Below are 27,282 nucleotides of genomic sequence, written 5' to 3' on the forward strand. Positions count from 1 at the left end.
AGTCGGCACCATAAGACTGTATGGAAAGAGTTAGGAAGATTTTCCCACTTGTCATACTCAATTTCCCTCCATGGTTGGGACTTTTAGGGACTTTGTCATCTCCTTATGATCCCAGAGAGTCATAAGAGAGTCATGTTAGTTGGTTGTGTATATCTATGTGCCAAATCTAAAAGGCCACCTTGTCAATCAAGGGGACATCAGTCACCAAAGGATGCTCATTGATCTCTAGGTGGGGGTAAATGGAAGAACTGGCCATAGCTTCCTGGAATCAGTTAACACGAGATATTTTAGGGAGAAAATTATTACAGACGAGTTAATTTTCACTCGTTTGGCATGTCAGACATTGTGGGAGCAACTGCAGAGTGGAAGTGTAGGACTATATTGCAAAGTTGGAGCTCTCCCTCTCATTTTCTCCAGGGCAGTTAATCCCCAGCATTTGTGTCAATTGGACCATTGGTGTGATAACAATTTTGAATTTCACGAAATGGAAGTAAATATTCTTGAAAGTGACTGGATTAATTTTATGCCACCATAATAAACAGGGACTTGGGATCACATAAATTATGTGAAGTTATGAAATGATTACGTTTTTGTACTCCTGAGTAAGTTAGACAGTTGTAATGGTGAAACATCATATCAGTTTCACAGGTTGGAGAAAATAACCCAGGAGAAAAATGAGGAGTAAAAATATCCCAAGGGATTGCATAAACTGAAGCCACTGTCAAGAAGTGAATGTGTACAGAAGTGACTCAGAGGAAAGGGTGACTGAATTTTCTGAAAAAGTAGCAGCAGTTGAGTCTTTTCTCAACCCACCAACTGCTAGCTATTTTGTTGATCTCTCTGGGAATCCGTAGTATGGAGCCAACGAAATTTGAAATGTATTGCTGGTGACTTTAAAGTCAGGGCTACAAACTGAAGCATTTGGAAGACAAAAAGACACTCAGGAAGTTAACCGTTGGCCACAGAGATAGTTTTAAAGTGTTTCAGACCATGACTTTTCATGACAGAACATCTGAGACTTGGCAAGGGATGAAGTGCAGCCTATGAAGAAGAGGGAAGCCGTGTTTGACAAGAGACTAGCTGACCTATTCAGAGGGATTTAACCTGAAATATTAAAGAGAGTGAGAAAAAAGTCTGGATGAATCTTTAAAATAAGTCTGGGGATTAACCAATATGTCATTGGAAGAATCATAACAAGAAAGTGTTCAGTTATTCTAACAAGAAAAGTATCAGACAAGAGAATCAACAAGTAAATTCATGGCCCTGGTTTATTATATATCTTAATGCACAGAGAATGGGTACAAATTAATAGAACTTGCATTTTAACACAACATGATCAATGTAATTTCATGGACATCTTTGCAAAGACGTTTAGAGGGCTGGTGCTTATTATTGTGATATAGTAATGAAGTAATTAAGACTGCCTCAGCAGGTGCAGCCATGCTAAGAAACAAATTGGTAGCTCTTTGTCAGAGTCTCTATATGAATCTTAACAACTCAGCAATTTGCCTTTGGTTATATGTCTCAGAAAGAGTATCACATGGGTCCAGAAGCATTTTATGAAGCCCTTTTATGGTGAAAGAAATCAAGGTGTACCTCAAGGGAAAATGGAAAATCAAAATGTGCGTGCAGCATCATCCAGCAATTAGAAGCAGTAGACTGGAAGTAGTCATAGCAAGAATCTAAAAAAAATCTAACAAAGATGTAAATTTAAAAAGGTCAGAAATGTGATATATATATAGCATAACATAATTTATATATTCTGAAATATATGCATATGAAATAACTGTACACATTTTGAAAGCACATTTATAAACATACACACAAAAATCCATTAAACATATCAGAGTGATTATCTATGTGGGGAGGTTTGGGTACAGTGATAAAAGAAAGACTGAGAACTTGGATGAATGTGATAATATGATGTGATAATATGTCATGAACTGAGGGGTATGATAAACTCATGCCCAAGTCGTGGGGTTGGTGGGGGGAAGAGAGAGAGAGAACACTTTAATAAAAGGAGAGAAGCATCTCTATCAAGCAAGAAAGGTTAAATGACACTTGTAGAGAAATCCATGGTTACTTCTTTTTCCATGACCAGATCCTGTCAGATGTTTTATTAATAACATGAATAAAGATGTAAAGGGAATACTTATCAACTTTTGATATGACACAAATATATGATAAGCTGCTACTCTACTATGTTGGATAATGTAAATCAGGGGTAACACCTCTGGAGTAGTCGAGAAAATGATATCCAAACCCAATGTCACTGTCTGCCTGTGGTGATGTGCAAGATACTTTGGTTGGAAGTAAGGAATCTGCAGGCAGAAAGCCAGACATCCAAAGAAAACAGGATTGCATCTCTGTGGGTCATAACTGACTCAGGGTTTGCCTTCTGTCAAGGGAGACCCTCAGGAAGTCAGGAAGATTCCTTCCCCGCCCCCCCCCCCCCACCCCATGGTGCCTGAGTACCCTGACACCCATGATTTTTCCTTCTTACGTGAAACATAGGGAGTTAACATCATACTAGCATCATTTTTTTCTAAAGCAATGTTTTTTTTTAAAGCAATGTTATTAATAACCCATCTTTATTGAACTGATTGTGAGCCTGCACTGTTATAGATTCCTTGCATATGTTATCTCATCATCACCTTATGAAGTAGGAACTTTCATTATCCCACTTTTATAGGTGAGGAGACAAGAGAAGTTAAGAAATTTCTTCAAGATCACATAAAAATAGGTGGGAGAAGGGAAATCTATACCTAAACTGACTCCAGAAATCTGTCTTTTAAACTTTTATACAAGAGCTGGGTCACATATTGCACCAAGAGAAGAGAACATGTAATATTGACAAATCCCCTGTTTAAAGCCCCTTTTGGCTTAGAAACTAAGTTTGCTTGCTTTTTTGTATCTCCTTGGCTTCTGGTCTTTGATTTGGAGCCAGTTGGTAGAAAGTTGAGTGTTTCTAGTTCTTTTCAATATGATTACATAGTCAGGAGAAAAATGTCCAAACCAGGCAGCTGGGAAATAATTTCCCTCAAACCATGTAATAAAAAACTCAAAAAGCAGTTTGACTTTATTTGGCTGTCATAAAGCAGGGATATGTAAAGGTTTTTAATGCACCAACATGAGCCAGCCGCAATTTAGATGATCCTTACACATGGTATGTGATTTTTCTGGACATAATAGGTATGCCCTAACCTCCTTTGAAGTACAACAATTCTAGTGCTTCAACTGGGACTCCAGACAATGTCATTTATTAATCAGCTTTGTAACATTCCTGTACACAAGCCAGGATATTTCTTTGCAACTGTTCCTAGTAAAAGAATAGCACCACCTCTCCCTGTTTCGGGAGCTCCATTGTTTGGACATTTACCCAAAGATTCCCCACTACTTCTTCCAAAAATGCATTTCTGTCTCTCTTGCACTCCTGGCCATTTATATTAAACATTTCCAACTTTCTGGAATGTGATCAGGGCTGGACAGACTCATGGAAACTTTCTCATCATCCAAGACTCTTTTTTACCCTGTGTGCATTCAACTTTTCCATGGGTCACTGGGAATGTTCATTGCTTTCTGGGGTTATCTGATTAATATATCCATCTAGGAAACATGGCATCTAATTTGTTGCATTAACTTTTATGCCTGAGAGACCTACATAGGATGATGAGATCAGTCATGAGGAAAACTGTGATAAAGGGATCTTTTTGTCTCTATGGCTGCCTAAAATGCCCTGCAAGTCTCTGCTAGTTGCTTTAAGGCTTTTAGTGTGTTTTCCTGGGTTTGTAATACTCAGGCAGAAACCACGTTGCTCACGTAATGCTCCCAGAACTCCACTTCTTTCTGGGCACACTGCTGGTCCACATTTTCCAGTCCTTTTGTATAACATGTAGCCACATGACTAAGTTCTGGCCAAGGTGAAAGGAACATGACCATTTCTTATACTGGCCTTCAAAATCTCTAGAGTCATCTTCTAAGCCTGTGGTTCTCAACCAACAGTGATTTTACCACCATCACCTCACCACCACCACCCCACCTCTCCAGGGGTTATCTGATAATGTCTGGAGACAGATTTGGTTATCACGACTGGGAAGTTGCTACTATTATCCAGTGGGTGGAGGCCAAGGATTCTGCTAAATATTTTATAATGTGCAAGGCAGTCTTTCACAACAAAAATTTATCCAGCTCCAAATGTCCATAGTACTGAGGTTCAGAAATGCTACTTTAAGCTCTTTCTGACTTTGTTCCTTGTCTAGATGAAGAGGATGCACAGAAGGATTCTGAGAACCTAAAATTTGACTAAGTCACCAGACAGAAGGAGACTGGGTCTCTAATCCCTCCCTGCACAATTGCCATTCAGGGAAGATCTGATTGGACTGTGGTATGAGCAAGGAATAAAGCTTTTACCTTGTTAAGCCACAGAGTTTTGAGGGCTGTGTGTAAAACAATTTTTAAAACTCTCATGAAAACAAGCATAATCCTAGACAAATCACTTAATTTCCCCATCTATTAAATGGAAATTATAAGAGCACTTACCTCATAGGGCTTTTGCGAACATTGAATGAGTTTATAAAACACTTCAAACAGTGCCTGGTTCATAGTTAGCTGTCAAATCCATGAAAACCTATTTCTCCTGTGTCCCATTTCCACTACTGCATGATAGATATTATTGAGGACCTCTATGTGTTCAGGTGCTAGAGTTAGTCACATTATCATCTCACTTAATCCCTTATAAAACCCCTGTGAAGAACTACTACTATTGCCATTTTCATAAAAAAAAATGGAGCCCTGGCTGAATTTTCAGTTAAGTGCAAAACAGGTTTGAACCCACCTTTGATCCTACCACCATTGATTTTTCCACTATTCCATTAAAGATTTAGCTTAGTGTGTCACCTTTCTCAAAGAGCCATTTTCATAATGGGCTCATTCAGCATTTTAGCCAGTGAGGGAGAGTAAGGTGAAGATTTCTCCAGGCTGTAAGCTCTCTAGACTGTGCTGTCCATTAGAACTTTCTGAGATGAGGGGAATATTCTACGTCTGTTCTGTTCAGTATAGTAGCCACTAGCTATGGCTTGTGGGGACTTAAAATATGGCTAGTGCCACTGATGAACTAAATTTTTAAATTTTATTTTATTTTAATTTAAACTTAAATAACCACATATGGCTAGTTACTATCACATTGGACTGCACAGCTCTAGAATACATGTTCCCTGAGACTGGGGATTTGTACTGTTCTGTTAAAAGTTGTATCCTCAGTGCTTAGAACTATGCCTGGGACATGGTAGCTGCTCAATTAATATATGATAAATGACTTTTAGCCTATCAGGAAGATTGTATTTGGTAGAACCATGGACCCTTCAATCCACATAATATAGTAAAAGCAAAGTTAGTGTGTATGTTCAGGGCTGAACTGATAATCTGTTACCCCTCATCCTTATATGCAGAGCTCTCTCTCAGATGTGTGTTGTCCCACAGTTATTCGGGATCCCTAGGGTCTCCTACCTGTGAATTTAGATCACTAAATAAGACTGTATTTTACTTAACTTTACTGCTGCCTCATGTGTGAGCCCCATCTTACCAGGGACCAGGCCTGATGAAGGTACCACTGACCTGTTACCAGCTCTGCCTGTAGCTTGACACTGGCTAAAAGAATGGGGAGCCCTCTGTTCACATAAATGCAAGAGAATCACTGTTTGAGAACACAGCCACTGCTCCCCAGCTATGCGCCTTCCTTGTCTAGCCTGAAAGAGGTCTCTGATGTTAGCTGACCTCAGCCAATACCAACGGAAATTGTCTACATTCACTTGTGGGAGACAGGCATGAAGCAGAGGAGGCACAGTGTGGTCATGCAGAAACCTCAGAGACTGGGTTTAATGTGACAAAGAAATAGAGAAATTGAGAGGACCTTGATGTAGCCAGTTCACATGAAGGCTGCTTGGCCATTTCCATGGGTAGGGAGGAACCCATGTTTGCCTCTTTATATTTGGGACCTTGCCACTGGGCATGCTGCAGAATGTTGTGGCTATCTGCCTCAAGGGCAACTAACAGCATGAGCTGATTTCCAAGTAAAGATGCTGGCTATAAATGGGCTTCTTCAGGGAGAATCCTAACACCTGCCATCCAAACAAACAACTCCTTGGCTAGGTAGGCAGAGCTCAGCCAAGTGGCTTTATAGAAAACAGGTACGGAAGGCAGAGGCTGGCCCTTGAGAAAAGAAGTTGATATGATCAAAACCTGGAACTGTTGTATACGACTCTCTCAAACCAATATTTCAATTTTTCTTATACTTTTCCCTACCATCTTGTATGTTAGCACCCATCCCATGAGCTCTCATTTCCTGTGGCACCCACGCGGGGCACCAATGTTTTCTCTCTCCCTTGAAGACCAAGTTCTGCATGGCAGCAGCTTTTACCCCAATCCCATCTTTTTCTCCCTCAGCAACTCTCTCTCCCCTGCCCCAGTCCAAACCACTCAGCATAACTTGTCATCCTTTGCTGGGATGGTGAGGTTTGGGTAAACTCTCAGTTTCTTTCAATGTGGTCGATGATTCTGAAATCAGAATCTGTATTCACCTGAGGATGTGTGCTGGGGAAGATATCTTCCATTTGTGCCAAAGAGAATCATTCCAGCCTCTGATACTGGCCCATTTAGAACCTCACTGTACCTGCAAATCATCTGGGAAACTTTAAAAGAATACAGATGCCCAGCTCTACCCCTAGATATAGGGGTCCACTGGTCCAATGTACAGCCAAGGTTGAGACCGTAGATATAGACCCTCATTTACAAATATAAACAATCAGGAATCACCAAATATTTGAGAAAAAAAGAAACACAACATGGAGGTTCTCCAAGTACCACATCAATGTAAGACGTTATTAATAGGGGAAAATAAGAAAGGGGGAGGAGGTGGCATATATGGGAATCCCCTATACTTTTTTTTTGTTTTTTTCTTTGTTTTTCTTTTATTTGTCTTCTTTTTTTCTCTACACTTTTGATGTAACTCTTCTGTAATCTAAAACTTCTTTGAAAATAAAGTTTATTATAAGAAAAAAAAATACAGAAGAACCAAACCCGGAGAAAAACAGGTAATTTTAGGAACAGATTAACCTTAAAAATAAATGTATTCAGAACAATTTGAGAATTTTGAGAACAACACATCTATGAAATAAGCAAGGCTGCTATAAAGAAGAGAAAAACATTTGCATATAGCATCCACATCCCTTTTAAAGCATTTCTTCCCCTGGTTAAAGAATCCCACTCACGTTATCCCAGGGTTTCTCAAATTCAACTCAGTCCTACTGACATTTTTGGTAGATAGTTCTGTGCATTATAGGATGCTTAGCAGCATTCCTGGCCTCTACCTGACAGCTGCTAGTTGTATGCCCTCTCCCCAGTGTAACAACTAAAACATCTCCAGACATTGCCAAGTATCCCCCGGGATTACAACCTCGCTCTATCCCAAGAGAAGGGCAATAACATTTAGGTGGAAGAATCCTAAAGAGAAGGGTCAATTGGTCAGCTCACCAGGAAATCCTGCTTTTGGAAATCTTGCCAACCAAGTGGAAGGGCTAGTTTTATTTTAAGATATCCTCCTATGTTACATAGTTTTATTTTTAAACTAGACATAAAGACTTTTTCTAATAATGATAACAAGAATGAACATTTAGCAGTTGCTTCCTTAGTATATGTCAGGGACTGAACTAGCGTTTTACCTGGATTATCAGATCTAATACTTAAAACAGTAACCAGCCAATCAATTGGCTTTTATATCAACAGTTTACATAGGAGAAAACTGAGGCACAGAGCTGTTAAGAAATTTGTCCAAAGTCAGACAGTTAGTATATAATAAATTTCCAATTCAAGACCAGTTGGTCTGATTGCAGAATTTGTGACTTTCCACATTTCACTCTACTCCCATCCAAAAAATAGTGATTCTAATAGGACTATCTGTCCCTGAAAACATTGTGGTGGGGATGAGATTGAGGAAGTTCAGAGTCTCTGTGTCCCTCAGACCATATCAGTACCCCACTGCCTACCCTCCTCACGCCTGGGGCAGCCCAGTCAGTATATGAGTGGATGGAGCTCACTTGGTGTGATAGTTAGGTATTGTGTCAACTCGGCCAGGTAATTGTGCCCAGTTGTTCGGTCAAGCAAGCACCGGGCTAACTGTAATACAAGGGCATTTATGGACTTTAGTCACAATTGATTTTACTGCAGTGGTAAATCATAGATAGATGGTTATAATTACATCAATCGGGGAGATTGCCATCAGCAATGAGTGATGCTTAACCCAATCAATTGAGTCCCTTAAAAAAGGAAGTGATTCCAGCGTTGAGAGAGAATTTCCCTCCTCGTCTTTGGACAGTCAATATCTCCCAGAACTCATCAAGAATGTTCATTGGCCTTTCATTGCAGCCCTGGTTGCGGCCTGCCTGCAGAACCTGATTTGTGCATCCCCATGGCTGCGTGAGAGACTCTTATAGAATCGCATACTGTAGACAGATATCTCTTGTTGATTCTGTTTCTCTAGAGAACCCTGAATAATACACTTGGAGAGACTATTAGGCAAAGCCTGGTGTAGTGCCCCTCTCCACACCACCACTGGGCTATATCCTCTAAGCAGGGGTAGCCTAGATCTAGAACATCAGAAGCCTGGGGAGGTTCAGGCAAAAGGAAGGCCTGTAGTCACACAGACATAGATGCAAAATGTGGTGTGGCCAAGGCACTTGCATTTCTGAACCTCACTTCTTCAACCACACATTATGGACCATAGAGACTAATCCCTGCAAAGCAATGAAGGCACTGAGCAGAGTGTCTGGTACCTGGTAGGCGTTTGACTACTGGTAGTTGTTCCAGTGGCTGAAACTCTTTCCTTGCTAAGTTACCTCTGCAAGTGGATCCATGGCCCCACTTTGAACCCAGGCCTAGTTCTTACTTCGTTTTACTGCTTGCTCATGGCTTCAGCCTCTGGTCTCTATTTTATGTGGCTGAGTCACTTACCTCTCCTATTCAACCCACATTTGGGAACTTTCCATCTTGGGGTTTCCCTAGTATCCTGTGACCTCTTGATCAAGCTTGCCCTGTGTTCCTAGTTTTGATGCCTGGCTCCCTGGACCTGTGTACTCCAAGCCTGCTGCTGAACTTGGACAATTAGGAGTCAAAGAAATAGAAAAGAAAAGGTATAAATTAGTGTTTGCCAAAGAAGCTGAAAGAAGAACAGGTGCAGAATTAGAAAGCCATTCTAATGGAGGCAGTAAAACCACTAATGCAGTAACAACAAAAGTTTAGAAATGAGGCACGAAAAAGCAAAGGGCCTTTGGAACCTCTGGCACCAATGTGGTTGTCTGCTCTCAATGCAGGTGTGGTAAAGAGACCTCATTGGTCAAGGATTTTGCACTGAATAAGAAATCAGCCCTGAAGAGGTCTTCTGAAGCATTCTAAGTTGCTATGGCCAGAGAATAAACTGCTGGCCTACTGCGGGCAGGAGCCACAAAGCCTCAGGGCCATGCTTTTGCAAAGTAAATGCTGGCTCTTTGTGGGCTTGAAGCTGCCAGGAACAAATTCTTTCTTCCCTTTGTACTAGGCCTTCTGCCAATACTAATAAGCAATTTTAGTTTTTAAAAAATATACCTATTTCAGGTTGCCCTTGCAATCTTCATTCACCATTGACAGGACTAAAAACTCACTTCTGTATACTTCCTCCTCCTCCTTACGGTGATGAACTGAGGTCTTTGAAACCTTTGAGAGACCATCCCTGGTGAAGAAGAGGTCAGGATATAGAACTGTTTACTAGAGCAAGGAAAAACATTAGGTCCAAGACTAACAGCTGATAAGTTAGGGATTAACAAACTTCCTGCACCACTCATTGGTACTAACAACTTATTTTATCTGAAACACAAACTTACTCTGCTTAGTGCAATGCATTTTCACAGAAATGGGAGAGGGGACACTTAGGGTTTACTGATGATTACAAAACCAATTGCCCCCTTAAGTAGGAAAATGTAGGGAAACAGAATTTCCCACTCCTCTCATTTTTCATCTTGCCTGTGAGTGGAAGGAATCCCTGGAGGTAGAGGGAGAAGGCAATCAGAGAGAAAGAGGGTGGAGTGCAATAAACACACCAGTGTTTGGTTATTGAGCATGATCTTTTTCATCCTACCTCAAATGAATCATAAGACAAGTTTTCCTGGCAATACATGAGAGAAACCTTGATGCTTCAACTTTGGTGGGTCCAGCTCGCTAGAATTCCCAGCACAGCCAGCTCTGAGAGAGAGAAGCACATAGAATTCCCATGCCCTGGTGTTGCCCTCTCACTTCTGTCTCACTCCTACCCTGGTTCCTAGTTGTGACCTTCCTGGAGGGCTGGCTACTCTTGGCTTCGCTCCTCCTTGCCACTGGGTTCTTACTTTCAGCATTAGTCTTGGCCAGCCCTGTTACCGGATCCACTCTCCCCTACTCATAGTCCTCGTTCCTCTGGCTGTAATAAGTTTCCTTGTGATGGAAGAGGCAAGGGTCGAGGGTTAGGGGCTGGTGGGTAAATGAAACAGGAAAAACTCATAATTTCATTCATTCAACAAATAATTTATTGATCAGCAAACCTGGGCCAAGAGTTAGGCTTCAGCGCTCAATGAGACCGTTACACTGAGCTTTAAGGAACTTAATCTTGTACGCACTTGGGCTGCACAAGCACTAACCACATACCACATGCAGCAACATTTCCTGAGCGCTTACTCCCAGCCAGGCACTGTGAGAACTTCATGCTACCAAATGCCCCAGCAGCCCTATAAGGAAGTAAAGTTCTCAGTTCTATTTTGTAAACTGAAATTCAGGACAACTTGCCCAGGCTCTTAGAACAGTAAGGGATGAAGAAAGGTTTAACTGCAGTCCCCACCCCTTAATGTCTGTGCTGCATGCTACTAGTTTGGAATCACAGCTCCTTGCATATTGCCACACTTAAGTGTTTGTAGAATTGGACTCCTACAGGACTAGCCTTGTATGTGAGGAGCAGGTGGCAACATAGGTGATGATAATATGAAGGATTACGCATGTCCTAAAGTTCTACCTTTGGGATTTACTCTGGAAGGTGATTACTGTCTTTTGCAGCTTTCTTTTCCAAAGTGAATAACTCTGGGTATGGATAGAGGTTCACATTCAAACCTGAACATCTTAGTGAGAATTGGTTTTATCGGTCTCCCATCGCTATTTGGACACTAGAGCTGGTCATGGGGCTTGTCAGACTCTTAGGGGACATTACGTTTTGCGAGAGATCTATCTCAGATCATAGCATATCCTCTGGCCATTACCCAGCATTGCTGGGAAACTCTCCACCCATCTGAGCTTGCAATAATCTCCTTGTTTGGCTGATTTGACAGTCAAAACATCATCCTCCCTGGGCCGACATGTTTTTCCTAACTTGGTGAAGTCAGTTCCTACTGGTGTCATACAGAGAATTTAGAGGACTGAAAAGTATAGCCAAGAAGCTGTACTAAAGACTATGACAGGAAACCTGCTTTCAACCCATGTTGGGAGTTCTCTACCAACAGGGGAAAGATACATCTAGATAAAGGAGAGACCTGTGTGATTGTTTTCAAAGACACAGCCATTTTATTGTCCAAATGCAAAAATAAGCATGTTTTCCTTCTGGAACAGTGCCCTTGTAATTTGGCTATTGTCTAAGCTCCAAAGCCCTAAAAGTTTTGCTTGGTTTGTGGTTCAGCAACAGTGTAGTTATTGTCAATCCCCAGGCAGACACAACTCTGTCTAGTTGGCAGAACAAAGTCCTTCTTTACCAGGAAATATGGGATAGTCCTAATATTGTTTGAGCTGGCAAAGTTCCATAGAGAAAGAAAATGTTAATTCCAGATCCATAAATTGCTTTCTTTCCTGAGAAGATCCAAGGATAGAAAAAGAGTGGCATTTTAGTAAAAAAAAAAAAAAAAAAAAAAAAAAATTTATTTTGAGTCTGAGAACCATCTGCTTTTTTTCACCCATGAAGAAGCAAGTAAGAGAAAGAATCAGATGAAAACCACGTGGTGAAAAGTACTAGGAATTCTCCAAGGAAATAAATTCTTAGTTAAGTCTGACAATCTTTTCAAACAATCTATCCAAGAATCTTCACATTTTATCAATTCATTCTCCCCTTTGAAGGTTAGCATTAATAATAATTAATATTTATTTAGTGCTGACCATGTGCCATTTTACAAAGATAAAGTCCTTAAATTCTCACAGCAACTCTATGAGGTAGGTTCTATTATTATTCCCACTTTACAAATAGGAAATTAAGGTACAGAGAGAATCAGTAATGTGCGCAGGGTTCTGCAGCTAGTAGGCAGCTAAGTTGGGAGTTGAACTAAGCTGTCTAGCTCCAGAGACTGTGTTCTTAATATTTCTATACCATGATGACTCTCTTCCATCAAGTGGTGGTGAAATGATATAGCGACCTGTGGTGCTTATGACCCTCCAAACAATTCCTCCAGGAAGAAAAGGGAGAATTGAAAGGCAGATGAAGTATTATAGCATGGCTTATTTCTTTCCTTTGATATAGGTAACTATATTAGCTTTCTAGGACTGCCATAACAAATTATCACACACTGGGTGACTTCAATGACAGAAATTTATTCGCTGGCATTTCTGGAGCTCTGAAGTCCAAAACAATGCATTGGCAAGGTCGTGCTCCCTCTGAAGATTCCAGGGAGAAACTTTCCTTGCCTTGTCTAGCTTCCGTGACTTCTGGCATCCTTTAGCTCATGGCGGCATAACTCCAATCTCCACCTCTATCTTCACATGTGCTTTTTTCCTATGTGTGTGTCCTCTCTCTTCTCACCTTAATTTGACTATATATGCAAAGACTCTATTTCCAAATAAGGTCACTTTCACAGGAGTTTGGACATGCACATACTTTCTGTGGGACACAATTCAACCAGCTACAGTGACTGTGCTTGATAATTGAGTGACAAAAACTAATCTACAATGTTTCAACCTTCACCAATAATCTACAGCTCTGGAATTCAGTTCCCTCTCCCTTTGGTCTTACCACTCTCCTGCCCTCAACTGGCAGGCTACTCCATGGGCCAGCTGGAATCTGTAGGCTTATTATGATTGAAATGATGCTGGGGAGTGTGGCATATGTCCACTTGTAGGAAAAGCTTCCCTAGAGAGGAGCCCTCAGTCATAGTTTCTGGATGGGGTGGATCAAATCACCTTCTTGCCTTTCAGCTCTATTATAGGAGACCACAGAGGAACTCCACTTAGTGTCATTTTCTAGAACTTAGTGTGTGATTGTCAAATTTCTATTCAAAGTTGGCATTTTATGAAGGACCAGATGTTCTTTAGTGTCTGACTAAAATTAAGCATAAAAACAGCTGTGGATCCATAGGAATAGAGCACTACTCTCCCCAGGGAAGTTTTCTCTCACTCAGAACACTAATAACTGTGCATCTAGTTGATGAGAATGTTGTAAAGTGAAGATAATTTCCTATAACAGAAAGAGATACTGGCTATCTGAGCTCACCCAGGTTACAAAACAAATTTTTGTCCTCCTTAATTTGTTTCATTTTGTATTATCTAATTCATTTAAAATATACAGAAAAATCAGGTTTTCACTTTATGGCTGTTTTTCTTAATGACCATTTTAAGAGTTTCTATTTTATATTCATTACTTAATAATTCACATCAGAGATTCACAGGGATCACTTCTAGTTCTATGACCTTCAAGTCCACGTGGTTAAACAAATATCAGACCACCTGGGCCAATTGTCTTGGTGTGTATATGCAGAGCTGAGACCCAGTGAGGTTAAGGGACTTCTCAAGGTTGCAGAGTAAGTGAGATACTATTAGCTGATGACTCCCAGCACTCTTGGTGGTTAGCACTCAGCTTCCTCCAATGGTAATAGGCATAGAGGAGGGCAGGAGCCATTTGACACGGCTTTATTTTCCCCAAGACCTATGGAAAGTTGCACTGTCATGAACACTAGAAGCAATATTGGTGGCTCTGGGAGTAGAAGGATAAAGCAGGGTCCTATAAGGGTCTATTCATTGTAGACTAACTGCCTCAAGATGCTATCTACCTCCTTGGGTTTTCAGTCCTTAATTTCAGGTAGTTTTTCACCTAATATTTTCAGCTCTTGGGATATCTGCATTATGGGCAGGAGATAGTTTTGGAGCTTAGTATTATAACGCTTTCACAGACTTGGTCACAGGCAAAACAGAGTTTTACTTTTTTTTTTTTTTTAACATTTAAGGAACTGGTTTTTGTTTTGTTTTGTTTTGAGGTACCAGGGCTAGAGATTGAACTGGGACTTCATATGTGGGAAGTAGGCACTCAACCACTGAGCCACATCAGTTTCCCTGTACTGGTTTTCCCATTTGTTGCTTGTTTTTTTTTTTGTTTGTTTGTTTTGTTTTTGCTTTTATTTTGCTTTTAGGAGGCATCAGAAACTGAATCTGGGACATTCCGTGTGGGAAGCAGGAGCTCAACTGCTTGAATCACGTCTGTTCCTGGAACTGCTTCTTTTTTTTTTTTTTAAAGATTTATTTTTCATTTATTTTTCTCCCCTTCCCTGCCACCCCTCCCCCCACAGTTGTCTGCTCTCTGTGTCCATTTGCTGTGTGTTCTTCTGTGTCCACTTGTATCAGCGGCACCCAGGATCTGTGTCTCATTTTGCTGCGTCATCTTGCTGCGTCAGCTCTCTGTGTGTGTGGTACCATTCCTGGGCAGGCTGCACTTTTTTTGTGCTAGGCAGCTCTCCTTATGGGGTGCACTCCTTGCACGTGGGGCTCCCCCATGTGGGGGACACCCCTGCATGGCATGGCACTCCTTGCATGCATCAGCACTGCACGTGGGCCAGCTCATCACAAGGGTCAGGAGGCCCTGGGTTTGAATCCTGGACCTCCCATGTGGTAGGCCCACCCTATCCATTGGGCTAAATCTGCTTCCCAGAACTGTTTCTTTTGACTCAAAAGCAGTTAGAGGTCTGAATGGCATCTTTATTTGTTTATAGTCTCTCATTCTTTTTTCTTGTATAGAATATAGCCACAATGTATCTATACAGAAGTTGCTAATTCTACTCACTCTGAGTATCTGAAAAGCCTGTGTGAGAAGCTGTGGGTTCCTAATCTGAAGTTAAAAAGTTACTCTGGACTCTCCACAAAATTCAGAAATGGCTCCCCATGTGAAAAATACCTTTTTAGTCAGTCATGGGGGAAGAAAGCTGTCATCAGAACTTATTCTCAGGAGCAGATGTAACCCAAGTGGTTGAGCACCTGCTTCCCACATATGAGGCCCCAGGTTTGATCCGTGGTACCTCCTAAAAACAACAAACAAAAAAACCAGCTCTCTTTAGGGACTGGATGTAGCTCCATGGTTGAGCACCTGCTTCCCATATACGATGGCCTAGATTCAATCCCCAGTATCTCCTGCCCCCCAAAGAAAGAACTTATTTTTCTAGGACTAATTAGAGGAACCACTGAGAGAGAATATTCCTGAATATAGGAAGAAAGTCAAGGGGTGTCTTATTTTTATGTCTCAGAGCTTAAATCACAGTTAGATTGAATTAAATGGTAATTGAAACTATTGAACTTAGTGATAAACAGCAGTCCATACGTAGATGTGTAGATTTGTATTCTTTTAAAATTTTGTTCCAGTTTATACAACTCTTTTAGGCATATCTTATATCTATCTAGATGTTTTATTTCCCTAATTTGATATCTAATATGAAGTTAAAATTTTAAGGAAATGTTTACTTTATGTTCTTGGTTAGTTGAGTCAGGTAAATACTATGGGTCAAATATATTCAAAACTTCTCTTGCCTGGTGGCAGCTGTCAAATGAACCCAACAAAAGTAAGATGGGATCTGTTTATTTGTGAAATAGCACAAGATACTTGGAATCTGAGTATAATTTTCCTGTTTCCGAGGGGTGAAAACAGAGCCTTGAAGAGTTTCTTTGTTTTGGTCATGATCCCCCAGCATGCCAAAGGAGGAACTTGCAGTATATTATATTGCCAGTGTGCTCTATTTACCTAGCCTACTTCCTTTATCCTTTTAGAACCCAAATTTAGGCCTCAACTCCATTGGTTTGGATTTCTTCAGATGAATAACCCTGAAGTGGTCTCTGACTCTTATTTGCCTGAAAATATTTAATATACTTTTTTATGAACCCCTAAGTATTTGTTTTCTAGGACTGCTGTAAAAAATATTACTGCCACACAGTTCTAGAGGCTAAAAGTCTAAAATTAAGGTGTCAGTAGGACCATGCTCCCTCTGAAGTCTTCAGAAGAGAATACTTTCTTGCCTTTTCCAATTTCTGGTGACTCCAGGCATTCCTTCGTTTGTGACAGCATAATCCCAATCTTTGCCTCTGGATTCACATTGCTTTCTTCCCTGTGTGTGTGTGTCCCCTCCTCTTCTTATAAGGATACGAGTTTTTGGATTTGGGGCCCACCCTAAACTAGTATGACCTCATCTTAACTTAACTAATTACATATGCAAAGACCCTATTTCCAAGTAAGGTCACATTCTGAGGTTCTGGGATTTTGGGAGGAGATTTTTCAACCCATTATACCTGTTTCTAAGGTCTTCAGAGAATGAGAAGAAACACTCTGAGGCATCCTAATGAATCAGGAGAGGCCAGGAAATATGGCCTTGATATGAGGGATAATTTTATTGAGACTTCTGAGGTAAGAGAATATTTTATTGCTCTAATTCCAACAGCCAGTGAAGGGGATTTTGGCTGGAAGCCAGATAGGGAAATGAAACCCACAATGAAAAACACCCACCATCAAAACTCTGACCACATCTATCCTAACACTCAGTTCTCAGTTGAATTTTGTAAAAGCATTCTCATAAAATAACCTGACAAATGTAAACATTACATTTATATCAACCTAATATACCAGGGAGTCTGGGATCAGGATGCTATTCAGCAACAAGAGTGAGAGAAATGAGGGCATTCTGAACCTCACTGTGATGGTTTAGAGTTGTATGTACTCCAGAAAATCATGCTTTTAAAGTTAATCCATTCCTGTGTATGTAAATCCATTGGAAGTAGGACTTTTCTGATGAGGTTACTTCACTTAAGGTGTGGCCCAGGGTGGATCTTAATCTTCTTACTGGAGTCCTTTATAAATGGAATAAATACAGAGAAAGAGAAAGCAAGTCATGGAAGCAAGAAGCAGAAAGCAATGAAACCCAGAAGAGAAGGGAGAGGCCAGAAGATGCTGCCTTGTGCCTTGCCAGACACCAGGAGAAAGCATCACCTTGATGATGCTTGATTTGGACATTTTCATAGCCTCAGAACTGTAAACCTGTAAGCTAATAAGTTTCCATTGTTAGGAAGCAGATTTGACTCAAGTGATCAGGTCTCTGTCTACCATATGGGAGAACCTGGGTTCAATCCCTGGGGCCTCCTGGTGAAAAAGAAGAGGCCTGTATGGTGAGCCAGTGCCTGTGTGGTGACCTGAGTGCCTGTACAGTGAGCCAAATGCTCATATGGGTGCCCCCACATTAAGCCAAGTGCCCATGTGGTGAGCCAAGTGCCCACCATGGTGAGCCGAGTGCCCACATGAGTGCCAGTGTGGTGAGGCAGTGCCCGCACAGTGAGCCAGTACCCATGTGGTGAGCTGAGTGCCCATGTGAGTGCCCACATGGTGAGCCAGTGCCCATGTGGTGAGCTGAGTGCCCATGTGAGTGCCCACATGGTGAGCCAGTGCCCGTGCGGTGAGCTGAGTACCCATGTGAGTGCCCACATGGTGAGCCAGTGCCCGTGTGGTGAGCTGAGTGCCCATGTGAGTGCCCACATGGTGAGCCAGTACCCGTGTGGTGAGCTGAGTGCCCATGTGAGTGCCCACATGGTGAGCCAGTACCCGTGTGGTGAGCTGAGTGCCCATGTGAGTGCCCGCACAGTGAGCCAGTACCCATGTGGTGAGCTGAGTGCCCATGTGAGTGCCCACATGGTGAGCCAGTGCCCATGTGGTGAGCTGAGTGCCCATGTGAGTGCCCACATGGTGAGCCAGTGCCCATGTGGTGAGCTGAGTGCCCATGTGAGTGCCCGCACAGTGAGCCAGTGCCCATGTGGTGAGCTGAGTGCCCATGTGAGTGCCCACATGGTGAGCCAGTGCCCATGTGGTGAGCTGAGTGCCCATGTGAGTGCCCACATGGTGAGCCAGTGCCCATGTGGTGAGCTGAGTGCCCATGTGAGTGCCCGCACAGTGAGCCAGTGCCCATGTGGTAAGCTGAGTGCCCATGTGAGTGCCCACATGGTGAGACAGTGCCCATGTGGTGAGCTGAGTGCCCATGTGAGTGCCCACATGGTGAGACAGTGCCCATGTGGTGAGCTGAGTGCCCATGTGAGTGCCCGCATGGTGAGCCAGTGCCCATGTGGTGAGCTGAGTGCCCATGTGAGTGCCCACATGGTGAGACAGTGCCCATGTGGTGAGCTGAGTGCCCATGTGAGTGCCCGCATGGTGAGCCAGTGCCCATGGGGTGAGCTGAGTGCCCATGTGAGTGCCCACATGGTGAACCAGTGCCCATGTGGTGAGCTGAGTGCCCATGTGAGTGCCCGCACAGTGAGCCAGTACCTATGCAGTGAGCCAAGTGCCTGTGTGAGTGCCCATATGGTGAGCCGGTGCCCATGTGGTGAGCTGAGTGCCCATGCAGCAAGCCAGGTGCCCACACAGTGAGCCAGTGCCCACACAAGTGAATCACACAGCAAGATGATGACACAACAAAAGAGAGATGAAGGGAAGAGTCAAGGTGAAGTGCAGCAGAGACCAAGAACTGAGGTGGTGCAGCTAATAGGGAACCTCTCTCTACATCAGAGGTCATCAGGATCGAATCCTGGTGAATCCTAGAGAAGAAAGATGAGAAGAGAAGACAAAAAGAGAAACAGATACAGAGGATCACACAGTGAATGGACAGAGACAGCAAAAACAGCAGGGGGAGGAGGAGGAGGAAGGTGAAGGGGGAGGTGGGGAGGTGGGGGAAGGGGAGGGGAGGGGAAGGGAAAGAAAAAAATAAAAATAAAATAAATTTCACACAAGAAAGAAAAAAGTTCCCATTGTTAAAAGCCAAACCATTTTATATCTTCTTTCTACAGCCTAGCAAATTAAAACAGTCACCCAGACAAGTATTTGTGGTTTGAGCCAAGAAGTGATCCAGATAGGAAAGCTGAGTTCAGCCCACATTAGCTACATGCTGCCTGAAAAAGTTTACTTAGCATTAAAAGAAACTCCAACCAAATAGAAGTAAAACTTGTTAAATGCCAGAAGCTCATCTTGGCTCCCTTAACTTAGGTCTAGCTTAGAGTGTGTATCTAGAACAGTAATTCTCAACCTTTGCTGCACATTAGCATCACCTACAAAGCTTACAAAACATACTGACAAGAGCAGAACCCAAACCAGATAAATCAGAATCTCAGGGAGTGGAGCCTCGGTATTGGTAGACCTTGAAAGCTTCCCAGGTGATTCCAATATGCAACCAGGCTTGAGAACCTGGTCTTTGTATTTGTTCTAGAATGGACCAGGTGCCGTCAAAGAGCTTTTGTCCCTGCACAACCATAACACAGACTATCATCACTATCATTTGGACATAGGGACTAAATCCTGTTGAAATTAAATGGATGGATGAATAGGAATAAAAGATTTGGAGTAAGACCCAATAACGAGTTATGTCTACCTATTTCTCTGGTACTAAATGAAACAGGAAGTGAGCTAACAGGCTTGTCTAGGGAAAGTAACCCTACTACCCAGAAGCAAGTTTACTTCTTAGCTTACAGAATTTACATTGCTGCCCTGATCTCTTAATAGGAGATTTTCTGATGAGACTTCCCTTTTTCCAGAATACTTAGTATTTTCTGTGGCATAATGCTCTTCATGCAGACACCTAAGTCTATCTGGGAAAGGCATGGCCAGCAGGAAGATAGGTAGGGCAGATCAGCTGTCAAAACAAATTTATTTCGGGGACTAGTTCAGAGTAGTCAATGTTTTCTCTGAAAATCATGTACTGTAAAGCATCTTTCGGAAGATGACTTGGCCCGATGGATAGGACGTCTGCCTACCACATGGGAGGTCCATGGTTCAAACCCCGGGCCCTCCTTGACCTGTGTGGAGCTGGCCCATGTGCAGTGCTGATGCGCGAGGAGTGCCCTGCCACACAGGGGTGTCTCCAGCATAGGGGAGCCCCAAGCACAAGGAGTGTGCTCCATAAGGAGAGCCACCCAGCGTGAAAGAAAGTGCAGTCTGCCCAAGAATGGCACTGCACAAATGGAGAGCTGACACAACAAGATGACACAACAAAAAGAAAACACAGATTTCCGGTGCCGCTGATAAGGATAGATGTGGTCACAGAAGAACACACGGTGAATGGACACAGAGAGCAGACAATTGGCGGGGACGGGTGGGGGGATGGGGGGGAACGGGAGAGAAATAAATGAAAAATAAATCTTAAAAAAATAAAATAAAATAAAACCTCTTTAACTTCAATATATAAACAGAATTAGCCCTATTCAGAATCTAACTTAATCAGTGTTTGCCTATGATTATCAGTCTCTCTCTCTCCAGCTCTTCTCTCTGTAGAATCTCCTTCAATTCCCATTAGAAACCCAAAGGACAAAGACCTTTTGTTACTCTCTCAGTGAGAATTTAAATGCAATTATACTATTTATCAGGAATATTTGTATTTTGAGCTTGAGGTTTTTGCCCTTTTGTGAAGGGACTTCAGATATCAATAAGCAAGAAGAAAAAAATGTGTTTGTGAATAATTTTTAACCATTCTTGGTGGTTCTCAAATCATATTGATGAGAGCAGAGCATAAGCATGGTTAGTTGGAATTTAGATGTGCCAGATCTTTAGAAAACTTAGTCCAGAGACTCCTATTAAACCAGAAAATTCTATAGCCAAAGTTGTGTATCTTCCCTCATTTTATTACACTGTATTAGTTTCATAAGGCAGCTGTAACAAATTATCACAAATTAGTGGATTAAAACGACATAGATTTATTATCTTGCAGTTCTGGAGGCCAGAAGCTCAAAATTGGTCAAGGTGTTTACAGGACTGGTTACCTTTGACAGCTTAGGGGGAGAATCTGTTTCTTTGCCTTTTCCAGCTTGTAAAGATTTCCTGCATTATTTCACTTATGGTCCCTTCCTCTATTTTAAGATCCAGCAGTACAACATCTTCATATCTTTCTCTGATTCTGCTCCCATCATCACCTCTTCTCTGACTCTGACTTTCCTTCCTCCTTCTTATAAAAATACTCGTGATTACAGTAGTCCCATACAGATAATCCAGGATAATTGCCCCATCCCAAGATCCTTCACTTCATCACATCTTCAAAGTTTTTTTATTTTTTCATTTTTTATTTTTTTGTCATGTAGGGTAACATATTCACAGGTTTTGGGGATTAGGATACGGACTTCTTTTTGAGGGGGTGGATGATTCTGTCTATAACATGGCTTTCTTTTCTGATACAAGTTCAACGACTGATTCTGTTCCCCAGGGCTCAATGAAGGATGAGATTACAGGTCTTTTTTGTAAACAATGATCCTGACAATATAAAGAGCATTTACTTTTTTACATGGGGCCAGAAATACTACTATAATACCTTTTCCCACTGATCTCCACCCTCTCAGTTGGCCTCAAGGAAAACAGTGATGTGAAAATGAACACACAAAACATTGATTTACCTTGTTGATACAAGTAATGATTTATCTTTGTTTGGAGACAATCCATAGGATGCTTTTCACATTTGTGATCAAGTCAAAACAGGAAGGTTTCTAAAACATGCAAGATAAATATGAAAATTTCACTACTAGTTTTAGAAAAACAGGACTTCTTTGGGAAAAAGATATGTTTAAACCCTTAAGGAATCAATAAAATAACAAAACAATTATAGTTTATAAGCTAATGAAAGAGATCAAATTAAATCGTAAAAAAGAAAACTCAATCCAAAAGATGGCAGAAAATGAGAGAAAAGAGAAAAGTGAATAGATGGAATAAATTCAAAACAAATAGTAAAATTATATACTTAAAGCTAGCCATATCAATAATCACATTAATACCGTAGTTAAAAGGCAGAAATTGTCAAGTTGGATTTAAAAATGCAAGACCCAACCCATATTCTGCTTTTAAGAACTGCACTTTAAATATAAAGACAAAAATATGTTAGTGAAAGGATGAAAAAGATATAACATGCTTGCAGTAGTCAAAACAAAGTTAGAGTGCACACTGATATCAGACAGAGTAGATTTCAGAGCAAAGAACATTACTGGGGATACTAAAGTTTATTTTTTAATGATAAAGAGGTCAATTCATCTAAAGGACATAACAATCCTAAATGTTTATATACCTAATAATAAAACTTCAAAACACATGAAGCAAAAACTGTTAGAGAGGAGAAATAGAAAAGTTCTTAATATAATCTGATATTTATTAGTTTCTCCCAATAATTGCTCAAACAAGTAAATGTGTAAATCAGTACATGTACAGATTATTTGAATAGTATTCACAATGAATTCGAACTAATACAAATTTATAGAATACTCCACCCCAAAACAGCAGAATATAGATTCTATTAATGTTTGCTAAACACATTTGCCAACATATGCCATATTATGACCCATAGGAAAATTCTAATAAATTCTAATAAACTTTAAGGGATTAAAGTTATACAAACATGTTCTCTAATCACAATGGAATTAACTTAAAAATAAATAATAGAAAAATATCTGGAAGATTCCCACATATTTGGAAACTATATTTAAAAAAAACTTTTAATGGGTAGAAATTAAAATGGACATGAGAAAGTGTTAGAACTGAATAAAAATGAAAACACAGACATATAAAAATTTACGGGATACTACTAAGGCAGTTCTTAGGGGAGAATTTATAGAACTGAATGACTAAATTAGAAAAAGAAAAAGGTCTCAAATAAATGACCTTCCACCAAATTAAATCAAACTAAGAAAATTAAAACCAAACTAATCAGAAGAAAGGAAATAATAAAGATGAAAGCAGAAATAAAATAGAAAACAAAACAGTAGAGAAACTGATGAAACGAAATACTGCTTATCTGAGAAAAATCAGTAAGTTGATCAATTTCTAGCCTGGTGATCAGACAAAAAAAATAGAAGACACAAATTGAAAATATCAGGAATAAGAGAAGTTATATCACTATAGATTTTACAGGTAATAAAAGGATAATAAGGGCATATTTTTAATAACTTTTTGTCAGTAAATTCAACAACTTAAATGAAATAGGCAAACTCCTTGAAAGACACAGCTACCTAACCCCATTCAAGCAGTTACAGATGACTTTTAGAACGGCAGCATGATGAGATCCACAAACAAGTTCCTAGAAAAATGGTGAAAATTATAAAAATCAAATGTCAAAATCTCTGAAAATTATCTAAGGACGTACAGCAAATGAAGAAACATTTATTCAAGAAAATCTCCTAAATCCCAGTAACAATAATGATAATAACCTCATTCTACTTCCTACCCTCAACACTATTCAGTGAGATAGAAGCTCTATTCTAAGTGGGTGTGGCCAAAAATGTGACTTCTTCTCTCCCATGTTCCCAGTCAAGAGATATGTATGGTATCTTCCAGGGAGGGTTTGACCACCAACATTTCTCATTCCCCCATGCTCTGAGTTGGCAAAGGCTAAATTCTAGGTAAATGAGGCCAAGAGGTTGGAGGCACCCTTCTTCCAGACAGTCCCAACTAAGATGGCAGAGTCCCCAGCCCAAACATGGCAGGCTATGAATTCAGGGGTCCCAAATGTTTTCACCTGAGCTCACTTGTAGGGCAGTGATTTCAGGCCAGGAAAGGCAAGTCAAGAAGAAAAGGGGATGCTATCTCCAGCTTGAACCCTGCTTATAAAGCAGAGGTGTCACTCTGAGAAGTAGGCCACCCTCCCCACCCTCAGCACTGGATCAGTGGACTCTGAGATTTTGCCTAGGGGACAAGACAGACCATAAGAATAGAGAGTTCCAAAGCTTTCCCCAAAGGAAATAATGCTATTTAGAATGTAGTGTGGGGAAGTAGTTCAAGTTTAAGGGCACTATTTAAAGCTATAGAGATTTTGGTGGTGAGCAAGTAAGAGGAATCTAGTAGTTACCTAATAGCAGCAAGCTAAATTGTTGGACAGTTGATTTTCCAGAGAGCAAGAAGAAAAAAATGACTGACTTGTTGCATACAAGGGAACCCCAATAAGACTAACAGTTGACTTAGTACCAAAACAGTGGAGGCCAGAAAGCAGTGGGATGATATACGCAAAGTAGTAGGGAAAAAAAAACTGTCAACAAAGAGTCTTATATCCAGCAGAACTATCTTTCAAAGCTAAAAGTGAAATAATGACATTCTTACAGACACAATAAGAAAGAAAATTTATTGGTAGGAGACATGCCTTATAAGAAATATGAAAGGAAATTCTTCAGGCTGAAAGCAAGTGAGTTCAGATGGCAATTTTGATCCACACACAAAAATCAAAGTGCTTTGAAAAAATATGAAATTATAAAAAACAGAGTAAATGCATATTTATTTATAAAGCAATTGTATAAAGCCATGTGCATATAATTGTATCATTTGGCTTATAGCATATACAAGTGTATAGACAGTAGTGCTACATAAGAATGGCATTTCTATATGTCATTGGAATAAAGTTAGTATAAAACTGAAATAGATTCTGATAAATTAAGGTGTATATAATAAGCCCTAGAGCAATCACTAAGTAAGTAATCTAAAAATACAGTGAAAACAATCATTAAATGAATTATTCAATTAAATACTCACATGGAGCACTGTTCTCTGGGGACTTGCTTTCTAGAAGCTCAGAATTTTGCAAATCATCAACTTCTGATTTTTTTTGTGCCCATGAGTTCAGTTCTCAGCTTATCCCTTTCCTCTCACATTTTACCATAAGCTGGAAGAAGAAAACAGGTTGCCCTTCCACCTTTCGCATGTACATCTCCTCAGCAAAATATTCAAACTCTGGCTTTCAAATTTTGCTTTCCATATGACATCAGAACTCAATTTTGCCAAGTTCTCTGCCACTTTAAAACAGGAGTCACCCCTACTCCAGTTTCCAAGGACACATTCATCATTTCTGTTTAAGGCCCCATGGGAAGTACCTTTAGCCTTCATATTTCTACCTACAGTCTCTTCAAAGCAACCTAAGCCTTTTCTATCAAACAGCTCACAATTCTTCCAGCCTTTACCCATTAATCACTTCCAAAGCTGTTTCCACATTTTTTGTGTGTGTGTGTTTACAATAGCAGCACCCACTTTCCTCGTCCCAAAATCTATTTTAGTTTCCTAGGCTGCTCAAAGAAGATGCCACGACATGGTTTTGATTTAAACAATGTAAATTTATTAACTTAGAGGGTTATAGTTTTGAGGCTATGAGATTGTACAAATCAAGACATCATCAAGGCAATTCTTTCTTCCTGAAGACTAGCTGCTGGTGATCCTTGGTTTCTCTGCCACATAGCAAGGCACATGGCAGCATCTGCTGGTCTCTCCATTCATTTCTGTGTTTCATTGCTTTCAGCTTCTTGCTTCTGTGACTTTCTCTCTGTATTCATCCTGGTTATAAAGGACTTAAGTAGGAGGATTAAGGCCCTTCTTGAATAAAGTGGTTTACACCTTAACTGAAGTAGTTTCATCAAAAGGCCCTACTTACAATGGGTCTACACCCGCAGGAATGGATTAAATTTAGGAACATGTACTTTTCTGAGCTACATACAGTTTCAAACCACCACAATTTAATAGACATCTATAGAGCACTCTGTCAAAACAACAGAAGATGACACATTCTTCCCAAGTGCATGTAGAACATTCTTCAGGATAGGTCATGTACTAGACCATAAACAACCTCGATAAACTTAAAATTATTTAAATCATATAAAGCATGTTCTTTAACTACAATGGAATGAAATTAGAAATCAGTAATAGTAAGAAATTTTGGAAATTCATAAATTATTTACTAATTAAACAACACACTCATAAATAACCAATGGGTTAAAAACTTCTAAAACTGACTCAAGAAAGAACCAAAATCTGAACAGACCTCTAACAAGTAAAGAGATCTAATCAGAAATCAAAAAAACTTCCAGGGAAGTGGATTTGGCCCAGTGGTTAGGGCGTCCATCTACCACATGGGAGGTCCAAGGTTCAAACCCAGGGCCTCCTGACCTGTGTAGAGCTGGCCCACGCACAGTGCTAATGTGTGGAAGGAGTGCCGTGCCACGCAGGGGTGTCCCCACGTAAGGGAGCCCCACGCACAAGGAGTGTACACTGTATTGAGAGCCGCCCAGCATGAAAGAAGTGCAGTCTGCCCAGGAATGGCACACACAGAGAGCTGATGCAACAAGATGATGCAACAAAATGAGACATAGATTCCCGGTGCTGCTGACAAGAATACAAGTGGACATAGAAGAATACACAGCAAATGGACATAGAAAGCAGACAACAGAGGGGGAGCGGGAGGGAGGGGGGAGGGGAAGGGTAGAGAAATAAATAAAAATAAAAATAAAAAACTTCCAGAAAATAAAATCCCAGGACCAGATGGCTTCACTGGTGAATTCTACCAAATATTTAAAGAAGAATTAGTACCAGTTCTTCTCAAACTTTTCAAAAAACAAAAGAGGAGGGAATATTTCCCAAATCATTCTATAGGGCCAGCATTACCCTGATGACAAAACAACACAATGACAGTATTACAAAGGAAAACTATTAAAAAATATTCCTCATGAACATAGATGCAAATATTCCCAACAAAATTTTAGCAATATTAATTCAACAATATGTAAACAGGATAGTATATCAAGACAAAGTTGTGTTTGTCCCAGAAGGACAGTTCTGGCTTAATCATTGAAAATCAGTCAATATGATTCACCATATTAACAAACTAAAGAAGAAAAACAAACAGTGCTAGGACAATTGGGTATCTTCTGCAAAACAAAGAACTTTGATCCATATCCTGCACCATATAAAAAATAACTCAATATGGAGCATATACATAAAAGTCGAAACTATAAAACTTCTAGGTTAAACACAGGAGAAAATTTGGGGGACCTTGGGTTGGGCAAAAATTTCTTTTATTCGATACCAAAAACACCATCCATAAAAGAAATTACTGATATATTGAATATCATAAAAAAAAATTCTGCTTTTTGAAAAACAGTTAAAAAAATGAAATGACAAGCCATTGACTGGGATGAAATATTTGTAAGTCATACCTATGGAAGGGGCTCTTTTTCAGAATATATAAAGAAATCTCAAAA

This window comes from Dasypus novemcinctus, chromosome 4, assembly GCF_030445035.2.
Source record: "Dasypus novemcinctus isolate mDasNov1 chromosome 4, mDasNov1.1.hap2, whole genome shotgun sequence".
NCBI classification, from domain to species: Eukaryota; Metazoa; Chordata; class Mammalia; order Cingulata; family Dasypodidae; genus Dasypus; species Dasypus novemcinctus.